General features: G+C 50.5%; 1 protein-coding gene across 1 annotated transcript in view; it reads left to right on the top strand.

The window, feature by feature from the left end:
* Nucleotides 1-20,696, top strand: part of WWOX (WW domain containing oxidoreductase) — an 895,414-nt gene that overhangs the window by 520,590 nt on the left and 354,128 nt on the right. The gene's annotated exons all lie outside the window — the stretch shown is intronic.

The following is a 20,696-nucleotide window of genomic DNA, read 5'->3' as shown; positions in this document are numbered from 1 at the left end:
AAACTAAGATGCTTTTCAGCCCAAAGGCTTGATCAAGACAGAAGGAATAACTGTCTCATCGGAATGATTTGATGTGGGGTCCGTGAGCCAACTGTGCTCGTCTTTAGTTTGGTGGGCTTGGTTACGGCCTCAGACCTGAAGCGGGCTCCCCCCAGATGTGCCTCGTTTGTGATGTCAGTGTCTTTAGACCTGTCATCACTGTTCCAGGCATCATCTCTGTAGGTCTGCATGGTACGTTCCACCTTGGGTTCTGTCCTCTTTGCTTGGCGATTAAGAACTCTGTCTTTGGTTAAGTCCTGTGTCTCCTCCTTGCTGCGTGACTCTGAGTTATTTGAGAGACCGCTCTGAGGCCATCGGTAAGAGATGATCGTATATATTCATCAGGTTATTGTGAGGATCAAGGGTGATGATGTGTAGAAGACATTGGCATTTGGTATAAAGAGCATATGTCTTAAGTTGCCACAAGTGCATTACTAATGATTTTAAAGATTCTGTGTTCAAGTTTTGGGGAAAGAATTGTCTTCCCAGACCTCTATTTTCTCTTTCAAGAAAGAAAGAAAAAGTTCCTTGTACAAACAAAACCCAGTGTCACACTATAGGTACAGTCCCCAGTTCTTGTGGTCTCTAGAAGTTAGGACAGCTTTCCTAGGGGTTTCGTGTCTGTATCTCCCCTACCAGAACTGACACTTATCCTTGTCTTCGGCTGTGAGCCAGGATCCTGGACTTGGGGTCCGACATCCAAACTCCCAGGTCCAGGGACTGTACTTGGCCCATGTTGGACCTGATGCTCATGGAGGTATGGTAGCTCGCATGCCTGGAAAGCACTGATGGACAAGTGATAGCACGGGATTATTTCTTGTCCTGTTCTGATCATGATTATTATACTTTCTTTTCTGTCCCCAAAACATTTTCTACTGTGTTTTTAACATCACTACCCAAGAGGTTAACAGGCTCATCTTTTCCAGACTTGGCTTGTATTCAGCCATTAGCAGAACAGGTCAGAAAGAAGAGCCTTCAAGAAGTTCGATCTGTTTGTCTTTATTATGTGGATTTTCTTGGCCCGTTCCCCCACCAGTTTAAAAGATGCAGTAAGCTTTCAAGGAGAATTGTTGAGCATCTAGGTTTTTTGGTTTGGTTTTGTCTACTTGTCTGATGCCATCTTGGCTTCCAGACCAACATCAGGGAGAAATTTGCGTTGACTCAGGCTGTGGCTGGTCTCTTTTCCTTTCTTCATTCAGCTACCCCCAGAGTGTCTCTGTGGTTTGTGGTGGGCTCTCCCCTTTTGCCCTCAGGACTCCCACTGGTCCAGACAAGACTGGTTTGTTTGGGATAGCTTGACACGCTTAGGTTCCTTGTGACATCTGGGTCACCCCTGTTTAGTCTAACAGAAGATACTGATCACCTCCTTGGATTTTTGAACTCTCATTTGTTGGCATCTCAGGGTCCTCTTCAAAATCCCACATTCCTCGTTTGATATAGATATTAACCCCGTTGGGATGAGGAGAAAGAGAATTATCAACAAAATAGGGAAGGAAATACTGCAATAAAGGCAGTCCACGGTAGGCTTGGGGGCTTCCCCTGTGGCTCAGTGGTAAGGAATCTGCCTGCGATGCAGGAGCTACAGGAGGTGCAGGTTCGATCCCTGGGTCAGGAAGATCCCCTGGAGAAGGGCATGGCAACCCACTCCAGTATCCTTGCCTAGAAACTCCCATGGACAGAGAAGCCTGGTGGGCTACAGTCCATGGGGTCACAAAAAGCCGAACATGACTGAAGCGACTTAGCACACAAGGCAGTTCAGTTCAGTTCAGTTAAGTCACTCAGTTGTGTCCGACTCTTTGCAACCCCGTGAATTGCAGCACCCCAGGCCTCCCTGTCCATCACAAACTCCCAGAGTTTACTCAAACTCATGCCCATCGAGTCGGTAGGCTACCTTCAAATTGAGGTCATTACTGTTTTCTTTCTGTGCGTGTGTGTGTGTGTGTGTGTGTGTGTGTGTGTTTATGAGAGAGAGGAGGCAATACACAATCTAAGAAAATAAAAAAGGTTTGAGAAATTCTACAAGGAAGACGAATGAACAAATAAATGTCAAAGGAGTTTCTCAGATTGAAGAAATATGATTGCTGTTTGCTGTCAAATCTGCATTGGCCTTTTCACTCAAGTCATCTAATTTAATCCCCACAGTAACTATATGTGTTAGTCACTCAGTCATGTCCAACTCTTTGTGACCCCTGGAATATAGCCCACCAGGCTCCTCTGTCCATGGAATTCTCCAGGCAAGAATGCTGGAGTGGGTTGCCATGCCCCCCTCCAGGCATAACTATAAGGTATAAGGCTGATCAGGTAGGTTCAGTCATTCCCATTTGATAGATCAGGAAACTGAGGCCAAAAGCAGTGAACCAATTCACCTGGGATCCCAGAATCAGGAGCTTCTTCTGCTGAGAGCCAAAGGCAGCTGTGTCACCGGACTCTACCCTTTCGTCTCCCTCCCACCCACTCCCCACATCCTCCTACTCCAAGCCTGGTCTGTGGACCACCAGGATCAGCCACACATGGGAATTTGCAGAATCTCAGGCCAAGCCCAGACCTGCTGAGTCAGAATCTGCATTTTCACAAGGGCTCCCAGTGACGTGTTTGCACACTGCAGTTTAAGAAGCGCTGTTCCCCTCCGTCGCCACCCCCAGCTGAGCTGAGTTCAGTCACCTCTCTGAGCACTGCTCCGGCGCTGAGCCCCGGCCCCTGTTTTGAGAAACCCAGAGCCGGGGCAGCAGACCACCGGCCCTGTGAGGGCGGCAGTGCAGTAATAGCAGGAGGCGCGGGGTGTTCGCGGAACGCAGGGGGGGCGCCTTACCAGGAGGACGCTTGTCCCTGAGCTGAGTGGGAGGCCGCCTCTGACTGTGGTCGAGAGCAGCGGCTCTGGATTCGCGTTGTCTGGTTTCAAGTCCCGGTGCTGCTGCCTCCCAGCTGTGTGATGTGGGACAAGTTACTTAACCTCTCTGGGCCTTAGTTTCCGTATCAGTTTCTGTATCAGCGCAACCAGCAGGCACTGTTATGGTTTTATGGGGAGTCATAACAGCAGCCACTTGTGCAGCTCGGATGAGGTGGTCCTTGGGAGGGGCCCAGCGCCGCGGCTGACGCTCGGCTTGGTTCACGCCGGTTCCTGTTGAAGGCTGAGTGGGCACAGCTGCGGCAGCAACAGCAGCGGGCCCGACGGGTTTACTTGGGAGGTGGGACCCGATGCACAGTGCCTCTCCCACTGCAGAAGCACTGCTGATCACGGCACCCGGGGAACACACTGGAGCATTTGCATTCCATTGAAGGACTATTTCCCACGCACCTGCTGTGTGCCAAGCACTGTTCTAGACTCTGAGGACCTGAAGTTAAATCCTCCACCTGGAAGCCCACCGTCAAGGGCCAGAAAACCGTGGGTCATCTGGCATCACCCATGTGTTTACTACCAAGCTATACGTTTCCCTTTAAGCAACACTTTAGCTGCACCTCACCAGTTTTGGTATAGTGTATGTTCATTCCGTCATTCAAGACATTTCCCCTGTGATTTCTTCTCTGACCTTCACATGCTGATTGTCACATTGACTCACTTGTTCTCAGCTCTGCCAGCACTCACTGAATGTCTGCTATGCCCCAGACGGTAGCCTGGGGACAACTGCTGACCTCAGTTCATTACGCAAAGAGGCATCCACCTGGGGAGACAGACAGGAGCTCAGCTCTTTACACGGGATACGAGAAGTCCTTCTTCCAGGCCTCTCGCCCCAGCTTCTCTGACTCCAAGGTATTTTTCACTGCTCCATGGCAGCCTTTGAAGCACAGCCCATCCTGGGAATCACTGTGCTCTGAGCACCCAGCGCAGCGCCCTGCCCATAGTAGGTACTTACTGCAGTATTTGCTCAACACAGGTGTTGTTTGGTACTCATGCATTTTGTCTCGGTCCTTTTGGCCATTCTCTAAACCATCTGGTTGCGACTGGTTTCTCTAATATTCAGTTAGTTTGTTAGGTCAGTAGAGCTGTCTCCTCACTCTGAGTTCCGCACAGCGGGGAGTTTGTCTGGACTTGTGCAGACCCTGCGGGCCAGGGAAGCCCCTCTCCCGCTCGGCCTCCTCTCCCCTGGGGGCTGGGGTGTGGGTTTGGGGCTCCGCCCAGGTCCTGCTGGGAGTGGGGCAGCTGCATAGTACACAGGGGTGTTTGCTCCGAGCGATCCAGAGGTGGCGGCCTGAGTCGGAGCAGCCGGCGCTCCAGGATAAAAACCAGTTCACCATCTCTGCTCCACAGTGCCCGCCTTTCTCCTGCTCTCAGCATTCGGGGTGCCATATTGTCTTCAGTCTTCCCCACCCTCGCCTCTTTGGAAATGCAACCAACAGTCATTAAGGCCAGTTCCTGCCAGAAAGGGTTGTTTTGGTGGGAGGGGGGCTGCCCTCTACCAGCAGTCCCTTTCAGTCGGCATTTCCGAGCTTGGCAGGTCCCAATTCCTCAGGGAGACTGATCTAAGATGCCCGCTCCTCCGGTGCCACGTGGCAGATACCCTTGTCCTCTTGGGGGAGGAGAATTCATCTTTCAGGGGAGATGTCTCTTGTGGGCATGGATTTGGAGGGTCACAGCTGCTTCCATCCAAACCATTTACCTGCTTCTCTAGAAACTTCATCCTCTCCTTTCCTCCTCTCAAACTGATGTACCATCCATTCATTTCTGTACCTTCCATTCATTGCTCATCTGTTGACTTAAAAAATCATGCTTGCAGTGTAGACTGGTGATTCACAGGGCAGGTTCCAAAAAGCCACGCTGCCTGTTTTGATTCCTGGCTCCCCCACGTTACCTATGATGACCTTGGGCAAGTTGCTTGCGTCTGTTCAAGCCTCACTTTGCTCATCTGCAAAATGGGTGCAAGACTAGTGCCTGCCTCCTGAGCTCCTGAGGGTTTGGTGAGGTGATGTCCACAGGGTGCTCAGCAGAGTGTCAGGAATATGATAAATATTGCAGTGAGGTCTGAGCTCTGGTCCTGGCTGTTCACAGCAAAGATGTATTGAGCAGACTCTGGGCAGAGTTCCTAGAAAATTTACTTTGACCGACACCTATTTCTTAGTGTCTGAGTTGTGCCTTCAGGACACGAATACCTGCTTACTGAGATCTAGAGACACAAGGTTCTTAGTGAGACTTGGATCACAGTTAGTCTTCACTCTGGCAGCTACACAGAGTTGTGACTGCCCCGGAGAGAAACCAGAGGCAAAAACAATTAGTTCCGTGGGGGAAACCATCCCTCTGTGCCAACCAAAAAGGCCTGGGGTTGTGGAGCCGAAGGGGATGGGCGGAGGAGGTGGAATTCACAGAGGCAGACTTTCTCCTGACTTGGATACTAGTGGGTTATAGGCAGTGAGGGGTGTCTGGGGGTCGTGATGATGTGAAAGCGTGACACAAGTCTGACTCTAACCAAGAACCCATCTCTGGGGGCAGTCCAGCCGGAGGCATGCAAGTGTGCAAAGGCAAGCCTAGGGGAGCACAGGTCCAAGGTGTCCCGAGCAATTAAAAAGAGGTGGGCTGGGAAGCAGGGCCTCTCTGCTCAGACACCCAGGACTCCAGCTGAATGGACTAGGCTGGGAGCACTATTTCAGATGGAGCATCCCAGAGGCAGTTAGGAAACCCTTAGGATGAGGGCTCAGGTTTAATCAAGAGTGCAACCCTGAGGACACCTTGGCAGCCTCGAAAACCCCTGGGACGTCATTCAAACACTGTCCCCAGAGATTCTGATTCAGAAGAGGCCCAGGAACTTGCCTTTCTAACAGGCTTCTGGGTGGTGCTGAGCCACGGGTCCCCAAGGATCCCATCAGGGAAACTTGAGTCACCTTGATTTTCTTCATTCCACTCAGGTATCTGCCATCCTTACTAAAATATGCAGAGGTCTCATGAGTGAGTTGTCACCAAGCTGCAAGAAGAGGAATCCAGTTAATCAAGTTTATGGGCATTGTTTGCAAAGTAAGAGTTAACAGGTCCAGAACAAGGGCCTGGCGAGATCTCCTATGAGATAGTACACAGTGCTGGCTCAGTGCTCCTGTGTCTGGCACCCATTTTTTTTATTATGGTAAAATGTACATAATATAATACTTATCATTGTAACCATTTGTAAGTGTATGAATTGAATCGTTGGCGTTAACTACATTCAGAGTTTTGTATAACCCCTAACTATGCCTCAAGGTTTTTCACCATCCTAAACATAAACACTGCACCCATTAAGCAGTTAACTGCCCTCTCCTCATTCCCAGCAGCCCCTGGAAACGCCTGTTCCGCCTTCCGCATCTATGAGTTTGCCTGTTGTAAACATGTCATGTAAAGCAGGATCACACAGTGTCTGTCCTTCAGTGGTTTATTCTGCTAAATGTGGGGTTTTCAAGGTCTGTCTGCATTGCAGCATGTATCAAAATTCCATCCTTTTATGGCTGAGTAATATTCCACAGCGTGTGTGTGTGTGTGTGTGTATTATATATATATGCCACATTTTGTTTATCCATCACCTATTGCTGGATATTTGGATTGCTTCCACCGTTTGGCTTTACCTGAATAATGCTGCTGTTGATTTTAGCAAACAAATACATGTATGAGTCTCTGATTTCAGTTCTTCTGCATATATATCTAGGGGTGATACTGCTGGGTCACATGGAAGCTGCAGCTTTCACGTTTTGAGAAACTGCCGAACAGTTTTCCAAAGCGTTTGTACCATTTTACATTCCCTCCAGCAGTATGACCCCTCCCTCCTCACCAGCCCTTCTTTTTTTCTGCCGTGTTGTGACAGCCGTCCTAGCAGACGTGACGTGATGTCTCACTGTGATTCTGATTTCCAGGGACTAATCATGTGGAACATCTTTTCGTGTGCTTTTGCGTGTGTGTCCTCTGGAGAAAGGGACACCCGTTTTGACCCTCAGATACCTTGTTTTTGCTGCGTTCCAGTGCCATGCGTTTCTACTCTGCTAATTTCTTGTAGTCCTATTTAGAATCCTAGGTAAAAAGAAAGCAGTAATTGAAATGGACAGTTGTTATTTGCATGGGGGTTTGGTATTAAATACCCTTGTGTTCTTTCATTATCTGTATTATATTCTTATTATGTGTTTTAGTAGGTAGTTGTAAGTCTTGGCTTTGGAATTTTGTTTGCTTTCTTCTTAGTTTGTTTTGCAAGCAGACAGGTATGGCCAGTGTGATTCTGAAGCCACTTGGCCACAGTGGAGAAAACAGTTGGAGGAGAATGAAATTGTAAGCGAACCAAGATTTGATCGATGAATCAAAGAGGAAAAAAAAAAAAACCCTTTAGAGCTTTCTAATCTCCAAACAGTTTTTCTTTATAATTTTCTGAGGTTATGAAATGAACTCAGTAGATTGGAGTGTAGTTCGTCACTGTAGTCGCCGCGGCATTTTAATTACCAGGAGCTTTTTGTGCTTTCGTGAAATGCTCATTTCACAGCCTACTGGTGGGTCTTTTTGTCGATGGGAAAATGAATATTCACCCCAGAAATTAGGTGGTGAGCCCAGCCAGGCTCTCCAATCAAAGAGAAAGGAGACCGGAGACCAGCCGCCCCAGTCCAGGCGCAGAAGACTGAAGCAGCGCCAGCGGGGTGGGGGCGGCACGTTGTTCCCACCCTGCTGTGACCATCAGCCTGAAAACAAGCCCCACAAGTTCCAGGTCTGGTCCGAAGGCACTTCCTTTCCTCCCTCTGCTTCTGTCTGTGGTACTGTCTCTGTCTTTCCTCAAGCGCCGCAGGGCAGGCCCAAACGTTTGGTTCCGGCGTTTAGCAGTGCGTGTTTTCAGTACTCCAGATGGTTGGAGCAGTGGAGGTGTTAGACGGGAGTCAGGGACGGGCTCGGAGATGAGCTGGCGACCCCTCTTCCATGAGTCCTTCCCACGTCCCTGGCCCTGTTTTGGGCCATGGTGTCACGTGGAGTCAGGGGTCACCGTCCTGTCATCCCACCCTGCCTCCTTATTTCTCCTTTCTTCCTCACCTACCCACCAGGGTTTATCAACCCATCAAACACATAGAAGCAAAGATAAAGTCTTCAAAACAGGAGTGAAACCTGAGGACGTGAAGACTCAGACTCTCCCACAGTCTGATGGCTCTAAGTCAGGATTCAATCAGCAGGCAAAAGACACAGTGACTTGGACGGGAGATTTCAGTAGAAAGATGTAGGAGGGCATTGCTGACCAGTGAGGGCTACAGACGGGGGCAGCCCCTACCCTGAGGGCCGCGGCAGGCAGCACAGCCCAGGAAGGAGCAGAGAGGGACCGCTCTCCCCAGGACTGGGGTCAGCAGGCCGCAGCCCAGTGGGTGGAGCCGGGGTTTCCCGCAGGGCTGCATGCGGCTGGGCTGGTGGGGCCCGGGAGGGCTGTCCGTGGGAGGTGCCCCACCGTGGGCGTCGCTGGCAGTCGGCCAGCGGGGCTGGTGTGCTGGGAAGGGGCCCTGGGGGTGGGGCCCTGGGGCGACAGGGGGAGCTGCCCGCAGGGGGGTGCCTTCTCAGAACACAGGCCTGGACTCCTCCCGTGCCCCCCTGGCGCCCTCTACTGGAGATGCCTAACAAGGTGCCCCGTCACAGGGTGGGGAACCTCTCCTTAGTCTCAGGCAGGGCAAGATAGGGGGTTTGGTGCTCAGAGGTCATCTCTTGAAGGCTGGAAAGGATGCTCATAATCACAGTAGGAAAATAAGTAGAGTGGGGAAGGTAAGGAACGCTAGGTGTGCTATTTGATACGGCATGTCCCAGGAAGGTGACGTTGGAGCAGAGATCTAAGGAGGGGATAGGCTGGTGGCAGAGCTCTCCAGACAGAAGGAACAGCAATGCAAAGGCCCTGGGGTCAGAGCTGGGGTGGCAGGTCTGAAAGGTGGCAGGGAAGGCAGCTGCTGTGCAGTGGAGCTGGGGCAGGGGTGACAGGGTGCCTGGGCATTAGCGTCTGGCTGGGGCACACAGGCTCGGGGACGTCGGCCTCCCCTCGCAGAGTCTCCGGCAGAGACGTGGCATGAACGGACTCGGCCCTCAGCAGGACCAAAGGTGTTGCTGCGCTGAGCGTGCACGGTGAAGGGTTGGGGTGGCCAGGACCCAAGCAGGGACCCCGGAGGTGGAGAATGGTGGCTTGGGTGAGAGACAGCAGTGGTGAGAAGGGGTCAGAGGCTGGCGGTGGTTGGAGGGCAGCTTTTTTTTAATGGATTAGAAGTGGATTGGAGAGAGAGGAAGCGATCGATCGACCAGGTTTGTGAGAGGCTGAATGGATGCCGTTGCCGCCAAAGCCTCTGTTTGAAGAACCTCGGTGTCCAAACGTGAATCTGTGTTCAAAAGCAATCCCCATTCTCTGTGGGGGTGGTGAGAGAGTTTGGGAATTAATGGTTGCATAACCTCGTGAATATATTTAATGCCACTGAATTGTGTACTTCAAAATGGTTGAAATGCCAGGTTTTCTTATGTATATCACCACAGTTTAAAAACCTACAAGCAAGGGTATTATGGAAATTATACTGCTGTCTTCTGTATCCATCTGTTCAAAGGATTAGTAGAGTACCAGTGAGGTGATGTTGACCTTGATCACTTGGTCAGTTGGCTGTCTAATGAGTCCTTCCCTGTGCGGTTACTCACTTTTCTCTTTGTAGGTAATAGATACGTTGGAGGAGATTTTTACTTAAGAAAAAAAAATGAGGGTGGCTGTTACCACCACAGCTACTGCCAACCCATTCCAGGCTTTGAACAGCTGGAACTTACACTTTTTTAGTCCATTTCCTAGGTGGGAAACTGAGGCTCGATGGAATTAGGTAGCATGCCCGAGGCGACACAGGTGGGGAGTGGCTAGACTGGAAACTCCATGAGGACAGGGTCTTAGACCCCTGGGCTCACTGGTGTTTATCCCAAGCACCGTGCACAGGTCCCGTGCATGCATCGGGTGCTCGGGATGTTCACTGTAGGCATCCGCTGGAGTCTGGGTACACATCTGTGAGCCCACTCCTCCGCCCGCTCCAGCTGCTGCTCTGGCGTTAATGAGCTCTACCCAGCCCAGAGATTTCAGGAATGCCCAGCTGTTTGCTGGTGTGGAATAAGCTCCCCTGCAGCCCAGCCCAGGACAACACAAGGCACGTGGCCCTGGACAGACAGCCAATAGCTGCCCCACCCAGAAGTGCCCCTACACTGTTCATCTTTTTGAAGTTTTTTTTTCAATGTGGACCATTTTAAAGTCTTTACTGAACTTATTTTACCACTGCTTCTGTTTTATGTTTTTTGGCCACCGTGCATGTGGATTCTTAGTTCCCTGACCAGGGATCGAACCTGCGCTGCCTACATCAGAAGGTGAAGCCTTAACCCCTGGACTGCCAGGGAAGTCCCCTACCCTGTTTAAAATGCTGGGGCAGTGGGGCACTCTGTCCTTCACGGGAGCTGAGGTCCTGTGATTGCTGTGTTGCCAGGAGAGCGCTGTTACTATTTTTAGACGGGTGGTTCTCCCTTATTCATAGCCCAGCGCTTGTGGGTGGAACGCGGAGTTATAATAGAGTGCAGGTGTCGCTCATTGTTTCCCACTACTCACTGGATCGTGTTTATTAAAAAGGAAATCACAGTGGTGTGTCTGGAGCTGAAGTCTGAACAAATAACCCGAAACGAGGAGTCCAAGGAAGGTGGGCAGCGGGCGACAGCAAAAAGCACAAACAAGTTTGAGCTAATTGGGCTCAGCCCGCAGTTTGCATGTGAATTAGGAACAGGGAGCTGGGCTGCACAGGCGTCATTGCGTTCAGCCTTTGCTGGCAACCTTCACACGCCACGTTGGAAGAGCCAGAATCTGAACTGAACGCATTTTACCCAGGCCTTCCACGGAATTTGAAAACGGGATTCTGAAAGCTTGTGGTTGAAATGAGAGCCTTTCAAATGTTGAATACTCAGCATGGATGCATTGGTGTCTGCACACATGTCCTTTTTTTTTTTTCCCTGTCTCTGGAAAGAAGCTACCCTAGGGCTTCAGAAAAGAAGGGCTGGGGTCTTTAATTCAGAAAGAGTTCTGAGTTACAGTGGGTGTTAGAATCCATGTTGCCGCGTATCCTGTAACTTTTTCAGTCAGTCCTTTGAGAGGCCGTTTTGTGTGTGTGTGTGTGTGTGTGTGTGTACGCGCGCGTGCATGCGCATTGGTGCACAGTGTGTGCATTGGTACACAAGTATACACAGGCCACAGAAAAAGACAGGTCCTAGAACATGCATTGTTCTGGATCGCATGGTATCCCCAAGGGACTGTGCCTCATATCACACAGACAGCCGAGAAATCTCTCCCCTCATTCAGCAAGTATTTACTCCCAAGTGCAAAGAGAAACTGAATGTCACCCTTGCCTGTAAGCACTCGTGGTCCAGGGTCTTGAGGGAGAGACTCTTGTGTGTAGGATGCTTGGGTCAGTGCTGAGGAGTCGGGGCACAGAACACGGAGAGCTCAGTGCCTTCAGCGCTGATGGGGAGTTTGGGAAGACTTCACCTACACCAGGGAGATAGGTGGATTTTTCTTCCGATCCAAGAAGGGAGGGAACAGGCTTTCCAGGCAGAGGCAGGAGTAGAAACTAGCTCAGGGACCTTGAGTGGATGCGGCTCATCCACGGGACATCATGTCACCCCTCAGGGTGGGGGCTTGGGATCCTGCAGGGTGAGGAGCCCCAGGTGGGGCCGGAAGGACGGATCAGCTGGGCAGGCAACAGCAGACTGGCACCCCAGCCCTCCCCCGAGGCAGTGGGGGCCGTCTCAGGCTTCGGGGGAGGGCTTCCCTCAGTCAGACACAGTCCTGTTTTGGGGGAAGTGTTTGATTTTCAAAATACCCCTGCTGGCTCGCCTTGCCTCCCTGAATCCGTGCCTCTCGCCTGCCTGTTCGGCCAACTGAAAGGTGCTATCAGAACTATATTTCGCCCTCTCCAGTAATATCATGCAACAAAAACATCTGGTGGGTTTGCACCCCAGGAGTGGTTTGACTGGGGGCAGCGGACCTTCGAGAGCCTCGGTGTGTCGGTTCCCGCCCCGCCGTGCCCCCCTCCATGGAGGTCTCTGGCAGCTTTTTGATGAGTAAACCCAGCCTTGACTTTTGCCCCAGAGTGATGTTCTTTTGTGGCTCATCTGCTCCAAGAATTGAAGCACCCAGACTCATTCCTCATGTCTTGTTGAAACTGAGAAGTCAGCGCAGCACCCACGGAGAAGGTCAAGGACGCAGGCAGGTGCTGAGGCCTCTCGTGCCTTCTGCAGCCGAGAGGGCGGGGTTCTTCCGTGTGGGTCGGCATGGGCTGTAGCAGTGTGGTACCATCGGCACTTTACAGAGAGTAGATGCCAGTGTGATGAGGGTGTTTAAATAAATGTTTAAAATTTTGTTGAAGTGTAGCTGATTTACAGTGCTGTCAATGTCTGCACAGCAAGGTGACTGTTACATACATATATATATTCCTTTTCATATTCTTTTCCATCTTGGTTTATCTTGGGATATTGAATATAGTTCCCTGTGCTATACAGGAGGACCTTGTTGCTTTTCCATCCTGTATATGTATATGTATATATACATATATAAATTTGCACCTGCTAATCCCAAACTCCCTCTTGGTGGCCACAAGCCTGTTCTCTGTGTCTGAGAAGCTGTTCCTGGTTTGTGGGTATGTTCATTTGTGTCAGATTTTAGATTCCACATATCAGTAATATCCTTTCTTTTTCTGACTCACATCAGCATGATGCTCTCTAGCATGTCACTGCAGACAGCGTCATTTTGCTCTGGTTATGGCTGAGAGCGCTCCGCCGTCCACATGTGCCCCGTCTCCTTCGTCCGCTCGTCTGTCTGCGGACAGTTGGGCTGTCGCCGTGTCTCAGCTACAGTGACGGGTGCCACTGTGCAGATAGGGAAGCAGGCGTCTCCTAACACCGCAGCTTCACCTGGGCGTGTGCTCAGGAGCGGGGTTGCCGGGGCCCGTGGCAGCGCTGTCTCTAGTGTGTGGTGCCCTCCGCGCTGTTTTCTGTAGCGGCTGCTCCAGTGTGCCTTCAGTGAGGGTCTTGTTATAATAATCAGGAGCATCATTACTGCACTGGCTCTGTTTTTCTCCTCCACCTTTTGTTTGCTTCAGCCCGTGGAGCGCTGACATTGGGTCCAGCACTCTACTGAACCGCCACGGGGCACACACGTCCCCTTTACCCTGGTCTTCCTGGGCAGGGGTGAATAATCCCACGGCCCTCCTCAGCAGCCTGAGTCCTTCGGTGTCAAGGCCAGTGGGTAGCCACCTCAACTCCCATGGTTGGATCCTGTGATGATGCTTATTTGTTTGCTCATTTACTTTTCTCTGGGGGAATGTAACTGTGTCCTACACGTGACATGGTGTCAGGCCCATAGGAGAAAGCTCATGGCTTGAGGCCAGGCTCTGACACTTGCTCACTATGTGACCAGTGGCCACCCACACCTGCTGTTCCTCAGTTTTCTCATCTGTAAAATGGGAGTCCCAGTACGAACTGTGAGAGTTAGACATGATGCCACATAAGCAGCGCCTGACAAATAGCACATAGGACATCTGATCGCATTTCCCATTTAGCACCAGTGGTGCGTGCTGTGCTGGGATGTGTCACTTTCACAGGTGGGAGAGATTCAGTGTCCACCTGGACTCGTCCTGCACCAAATCCTGCTTTTACATAGGCTGTGTGTTCTCACACTGTTTGTGAAACTTTATGGTCAATCGGAGGAAAATAAGGAAAGCTGGGAGTGAAGATGAGGTCGGTAAAGTCTCAGTGAGTGTTGGGTGAGGAGTGTTGCGTCCAGGTTCCAAGCCCAGGGGTCGCCCCTGCTCCCTTGGGTTGCCCCACTCTGCCCTGGGCCTTGCTGTATCTACACCGTCCCACGGGACTTTGCAGAGAGACGGCAGTGTTCCGTGCCTACATAGCCACCCGCAGCTACCGAACACCAGAAAGGTGGTGAGTGTGACTGAGGGCCTGGAGTTTTAATCTGATTTAAACAAGTAGCCACATGGGGCCCGCGGCCGTCGCAGAGGACAGCACCTTTGGGGCCATGGATGGTGCAGACATAAGCAGGCACTGTGCCGCTCATGAGGGCCTCCTAGTCACACCTGGAGCCAGTCGTTTACCTGGGCAGTCGGGGTGCGATGAGTGTTCCCATGGAGACAAGGATGGTGAGCTGAGGAAGCAGGGCAAACAGCATCTTGTTTTGCCATGACAGTCAAGGATGACGTCACAGAAGACTCTCTCACAGCCTGCTGTCCACTCCCAAAAGACCCCTAGTGGGGAGGGGGTCCTCATCATCATTTTGCTTCATTGGCTTACCACAGGGCGGCAAGGGAGGAGGCAGCAGCAGGCCTGCAAGCTGGTAAATAAGCTGGCATTCACCCCCGGGACGACTGACTCGTCTGTTGTGGACGGGGGCGCCACACACTCAGGCCCCGACCCTGGTCATGGTATGACTGTGAGATCGGGTCGAGTCATTTCAGAGTTGGGCTGAGTGTTCCAAGTTTCTCAGAAGACAAACAAGGTAGCAGTTCAAGGTATGAAATTCAAGGTGTGGTCTCAGAGTCATTTTGTTTAACAACTTCTCCACTGTGTTTTCTGAACAAGTGAAGTGAGACCATCACTCACCATCGCAGATTTGCAGGTTGGTTTTAAGGAAGCCGTCCCTTGAGAAGCTGTCTGATCGAGGGTGCTGCCTCTCTCGGCCCTGATCCAGCTCTGCTCCATTCATTGAGGAGGAAACTGTATCGCCTGGCTCATAACCCCCTGGCATCTGGTCTTAGTCCTGGGTCACCTTTTACAGGAAACACCCACATTTACCCAGCACCATGCAGTTCTCCACAAGATGGCATTGGATGGGGATGTGATGCCCCCCACCCCCTAGCCCTTGGCAGTCAACCTGTTTGATTCATTTCAAATCTCTAGCTTTTTTGGAGGTCTGACAGGTCTGAATTAAACCAATGAGCTCAATCCACCTGTGGTATGTTATATCTGGACAGGCTTCATGGCGATCACAGCATCACCTAAAGTTATCTCTTCTACATCTGTCCGACCTCTGGGCAATATCCACGTGGCTCCAACCCATCTCTCTTTTTTTTAAATGAAATATTAGTGCCCAGGGAAGGGTGCTGCTGCTACTGTGAGGACGGCTGACATAAGTGGCTTGCTCTGTACATATGCACATCATTCAGTCCTGGCAAGTCTGTGAATAGAGGGTGTTACTGTCTCCATCTTAAGGATGAGGACACCAAAGCTCAGAGAACTGTAACCGGTGGCCCTAGATCCCGCACTAGTAGGTGATGGGAGAGGGGGTCACACACATGCTGCCCGAGTCAGGGGCTTGCTCTCATTACCAGCCCCATGCAGCCTGCTGGTGACAGCGGTGGAATCTAGGCTGAGGTTCTCATTTTATACCATCTCTGGCCCCAGTGGAGAAGACCCTGATGTTGGGAAAGATTGAGGGCAAGAGGAGAAGCGGGCGACAGAGGATGAGGTGGTTGGATGGCATCACTGCCTCGATGGACATGAGTTTGAGCAAGCTCTGGGAGTTGGTGATGGGCAGGGAGGCCTGGCTTGTTGCGGTTCACGGGGTTGCAGAGAGTCGGGCACGACTGAGCAACTGAGCAACGGCTGGCCCCCCGTGGAAACAGGGGGAAAAAGAAGGGCCTTGGAGCTGGGTGGGTTTAGAAAATTACTTCTTCCAGCTCCATCCTTCCTGCTTGACCTTAAAACAGAGGCTCTGGGTGGCAGAGTGGTAAACGAGGCTGCCACTGGGCTAAGGGTTTGCAAGTCCAGTCTCACGTTCTCGTCGTAAGTAGTTATGGAACAGCTAGTGGCACTGCCCGCTAGGATGTCAGTACATGCTTTTTGTCAGTTTGTGAACCAGTGATGTTTCCGGAAGGTGCCGTCCCTGTCAGGCTCCTGAAGCCTGGAGGCAGAGCTCCTCTCACCGTGGTCTCCTGCTCTCCACCCTTCCGGCTGGGGAGGTCTGTCAGGCCCTCTTCCTCTCCCAAGACAGCAGGAGACCCCAGACAGTCTTGTCTTGTCATCCTGTCATCTCTAGAGGCTGGGGGCCAGGCTCGAGAGTAGATGCTAAAGGGACCTGTCTTCCTCAGCTCAGGAGACTTAAGGCCACATCCACTCGTTCATGAACCTGCTGGTTCATTCATTCACTGAATGGTTCATTAAGCCTTCATCCTTTGGCTGCTATGCAGATAGTAGAGCTGGAATAATACAGCAAACAAGTCAGCAACACAAAGGCCCTTGCCATCAGGGGACGCAGATGACCCGCAGAGGGGGACGGAGATGCTAGCGAGGAAACAAGTAAATAGGCAAGCCTGGGACTGAGTGACTGTGATGGTGGAGTCAAACTTGGCCTTGTGGTAGCAGATGGAGTGGAGAAGGAGCATCAGGGAAGAGCCCTTCAAGGAGGTGATGCTTGAGCGGAAAGCTGGGGGATGAAAAAGGGCCTGCAGTTGGAAGGGCTGAGTGAGAGGGAGCATCCCAGGCTAGGTGAAGAGAAGTGCAAAGGCCCTGAGGCAGGAAAGAGCTTGCAGGTGTGGCTCAGGGTGGGGGGATGGGAGGCAGTAGAGAATGCCAGTGAGGCTTTTGTTCTAAGGAATAAGGGAAGTCACTGAAGTTTAAGCAAGGGTGTGACAGGACTCAGTGACATTTTTCAGAAGGTCTTTGTGGCAGTCTGCAGCACCATGGCTTCAGAGAGCAAAAGGAATCTGTAGATGACCAAGACCATGACCTCAGGGTCAGAGTGGGGACTGGACAAATGGAATAACTGCCCACACCGCTCTGCCGCTGCTTCTCCTTCTAGGGGATTCTTTGCAACTGCAGCCTTCTTGAAAACAGAGCTTCCCAAGTTACCAGATAGCGTCTGAAAGCCAAACAAACAAACGCTATCATTTCTGAAAGATAAATCAAGACGGGGAAACGATGACACACTCACCACAACTGAAGCGCTTGCTGGGCGTGTTGGGACCCTTGGCTTGTTCCAAAGCCCACATGTCTGGGACTTCGCTCATGTTTGCCAGTAATTGAGCGCTCAACTGTAAACACAGCTATTTTGGAAATTCTGCATCTCACTTTGAAAAACCTGGGAGGACAAGAAAGGGGAGCCGTGTTTTAGATCTCAGAAATTTGCACCCTGCCTCTTTCTCTACTGACGGTGTTCCGTCAACCTCTCCGCACCCTTCCACCCCCACTGCGCCTGGTCTCCAAGAAGGAGACCCATGTCCTGTTTTAAGAACTGCTTTAGTTCATGACCCTGGTGTTATCACGTTATAGATGACGTAACCCTCTGAGAAGCACCGAGTTGAAACTTGCTACTTTGGTGTGCACCTGCTCATAAAACATACTTTTTTCCTTTGTTTTCTCTAAAAAGCTGTTTGATCTTTTACAAAGACATAAATATTATCTTCTAAATAAAAATAGTGGTCGTGATGATTGTGGTGGTGATGGTGGTGGTGATGGTGATAATAGTGATGGTGCTGATACTGGTGGTGGTGGTGGTGATGGTGATACTGGTGATGGTGGTGGTGATGGTGACAATGATCAATGGTGGTGATGGTGATAATAGTGATGGGATGGTAGTGATGCTTGTGGTGGTGGTGATGGCTGTGATGGTGGTGATGCTGATACTGGTGATGGTGGTGGTGATGGTGATAATAGTGATGGTGCTAATGCTGGTGGTGGTGGTGGTGGTGGTAATGGCTGTGATGATGGTGATGGTGATAACAGTGAGGGGATGGTAGTGACGCTTGTGGTGGTGGTGATGGTGGTGATGCTGATGCTGGTGGTGGTAATGGCTGTGATGGTGGTGATGGTGATAACAGTGAGGGGATGGTAGTGACGCTTGTGGTTATGATGGGCATGGTGGTGATCACAGCTTTGATGGTGATAGTGATGGTGCTGTTCATAATTGTGATATCGTGGGTACCATGCCCTGAGCACCTGCTTTGCTCATCCACAGCTCTGTAGATGTGATGACTTTGAATCTTCACACCCACCCCGTAAAATGCATACTGTTACCATACTGTCCTCATTTTACACATAAACTGAAGCAGGGCTCAGAGACTGCTCTTGCCACCACTTCCAGACTTTGGTGAATGATTTGTCTTTTGCTTTTGTGAAACTTATGGGGCTGGTACCTGTGGTAACAGATGCCAGTCGTCGCCTTCATGTGTCTTAGTTCTCTTCCTCCGGCCTCCTGCCTTCACCTTTACTCTGTCCTTCCTCCTCAGGCCACCCCACCCCCTCCGTCTACTCCATTAGATCCGTCTGCTTCTTGCTTTGCTGTTTTAAACTGAAGTGGGGTTGACTCACAACACTGTGACTACTGTGTCAGTTTCGGGTGTATGGTTCTTGTGTTCATGTGTCTTCCAGTGACTACTGCCTTTGCAGTCACGGTCCACAAGCTTTCCAGTGAACTCCTTATGCTCCGTCTCCGTTTTCCTTTCTTTCTTTGAGCTTTGCTTCTGCCATGACCTCCAGCTCTCCCCTCCAGGGCCCCCGATTTTCTGTGGGTTAAGAGAGCTTGGTGCTCCTCACTCTTATCTCGGGCCAAGGCTTCCAATATTTGTATTCCACGGCACTCTGGAGATTCTAAATACTCTCCTAGGTTGGGAAGGAAAAGTCATCCAAACTGCTCGGTAATTGAATTCAAGAGTGATGGACCAAAAATTATTAATGCATTTCCTTCCCTGTACCCGCTTAAGAGGATTCCGTCTTGAGTCCACCTCCCAAATACAAGCTCCATTAACTTTTAGGTTTATTTCTTTCCAGTCTTTCTTCTCTGTACCCTGTTTTATCATTGTTGTTGTTTTTGTGTGTGTTCCAAGATATGATCATCATTATACTATCAATGCAATTTAGAAGTATTTTTTGACATTTTTACAGCACTCCAAAGGCTTCCTATAAGGTATTTTATGAATATAAGATGCAATCAACTCTTAAGATTTTACTGTTCTTTTATGATCCATTCAGAAAGGGAAAAAATGTTGTCAACTAAACAATGATCCAAAGCTTTCTTCTCTCCAGAGCTCATGATCTCATATCTGTTTTAGAAAGGATCTTTTAAGTTAGTGAATTTATCATACATCAAATGGCCATTTTCATATGTTTCCATTTCTGCAAACACAGTGGATTTGGGTCAGAGTGCTGAATCACTGCCTAATCTTTCTGAAGACATTTTAAATGTCAGTTAAACTCAACTCGGAGAGCACCAACAATGGACTTATTACTTCCACTGGAATGTGGAACATTTTAGCTCTGACCAAGTTCATAAGGAAAAACATGTTTAAACATGCACGAAAGACAGTCCATCATTTATGATGGCTGCATGGTAGTGGGATGCATGTGCTAGACTGCACTTAACTCTTCTCTCCATCATCAGACGTTTAGGCTCCAGCAGGCTTCTCCTGAGCCCTCCTTACTGTGTATACAGAATCACACAGTTCAGTGGGCTGTGCTGGGGTGGGTGGGGACCTGTCTGGGCTCGTGGAGAGAGTCCCGGGGGCCAGGTTCTGAGGGGGAGATGCCCTTCGGCACCCCACAGCAGAGAGAGAGGGGACAATGGAGTTGGCACCCCCCCCCCCAAGCCAGTGCCCCTTGATTAGCCCAAGGGCACACCCACAGCCTGGGACCCCACCTCGGGTCAGCCAGGCCCCGCTCCACCCCCTGGGCAGGAGGCCGCCATGGTCCACCTGGGTGGGAGCAGCCCGAGGAACCTAAAATCAGCTCCCAGGCGGCCCTTGTGGCAGCAGCGATTACAGCCAAGGAGAGGCTAAATTCTAGAGGCTTGCGCTGTCTCCAGGGAATACACTAGTTGAGAAATAACATCCATAAAAAATAATTCAATACTAGTATGTAAAGCTGAAAACAATAGCCGAGTGTGACTGGCTGTCTGGAATTAAGCGAAGTAAGATGAAGTGTCTTTTGCCAGCAGACATTCCCGGCACAGGGGAGCAAGGACCTGGGTGAATTCCGCCATCTCCTCATCATCCCACCATCCCCCCTCCGAGGGGCAGGTGCCACCGCTGGCTGCAGGAACCATCGTTCTCAGCAGCAGCTTTTAGCACCTTGCTCTGCATGTTTCTCTGGGCAGCAGCTGCTAGGAAAGAGGGTCACTTAAGTCTGTTTTTAGAGGCACAGTGAGGTTTTGCTGTGGAGCCTGCAGCCCTGTAGCCAGCGGTATACTGGTAAATGCTTAACAACTGGCTTTCTGCAAGAAGCAATTTAAAAGTGTGTACATATACACACACACACAAAGAGTTACTATAAAGATACGATGGATGAGTAATGCTTAGTTCACAAATAGTAATAGTGTATGCAATACTCTTTTCTTTTTGCAACCCCATGACTGCAGCCCACCAGGTTCCTCTGTCCTTGAAATTCTCCAGGCAAGAATACTGGAGTGGGTAGCCATTCCCTTCTCCAAGGGATCTTCCTGACCCAGGGATTGAACCGAGGTCTCCTGCATTGCAGGCAGATTCTTTGCCATCTGAGCTACCAGGAAATCAGTCACTGCTATCTAATTGTAGAACATTTTTATCTCCCCTTGCAAGAAACCCCATCCCTTTTCCCCACTTCCAGCCCCCGATAGCTAGTAATCTACTTTCTGTCTCTACGGATTTGCCTATTTCATTTAATGGGACCGTAAAACATGTGACCTTTAGTGTCCAGTTTCTTATACTTGGCATAATGTTTCTAGGTTTCATTC

Source organism: Odocoileus virginianus, chromosome 20 (assembly GCF_023699985.2).
Source record: "Odocoileus virginianus isolate 20LAN1187 ecotype Illinois chromosome 20, Ovbor_1.2, whole genome shotgun sequence".
NCBI classification, from domain to species: Eukaryota; Metazoa; Chordata; class Mammalia; order Artiodactyla; family Cervidae; genus Odocoileus; species Odocoileus virginianus.
The sequence above is the reverse complement of the archived record's forward strand: the minus strand, read 5'-3'. Positions and strand labels throughout refer to the sequence as shown.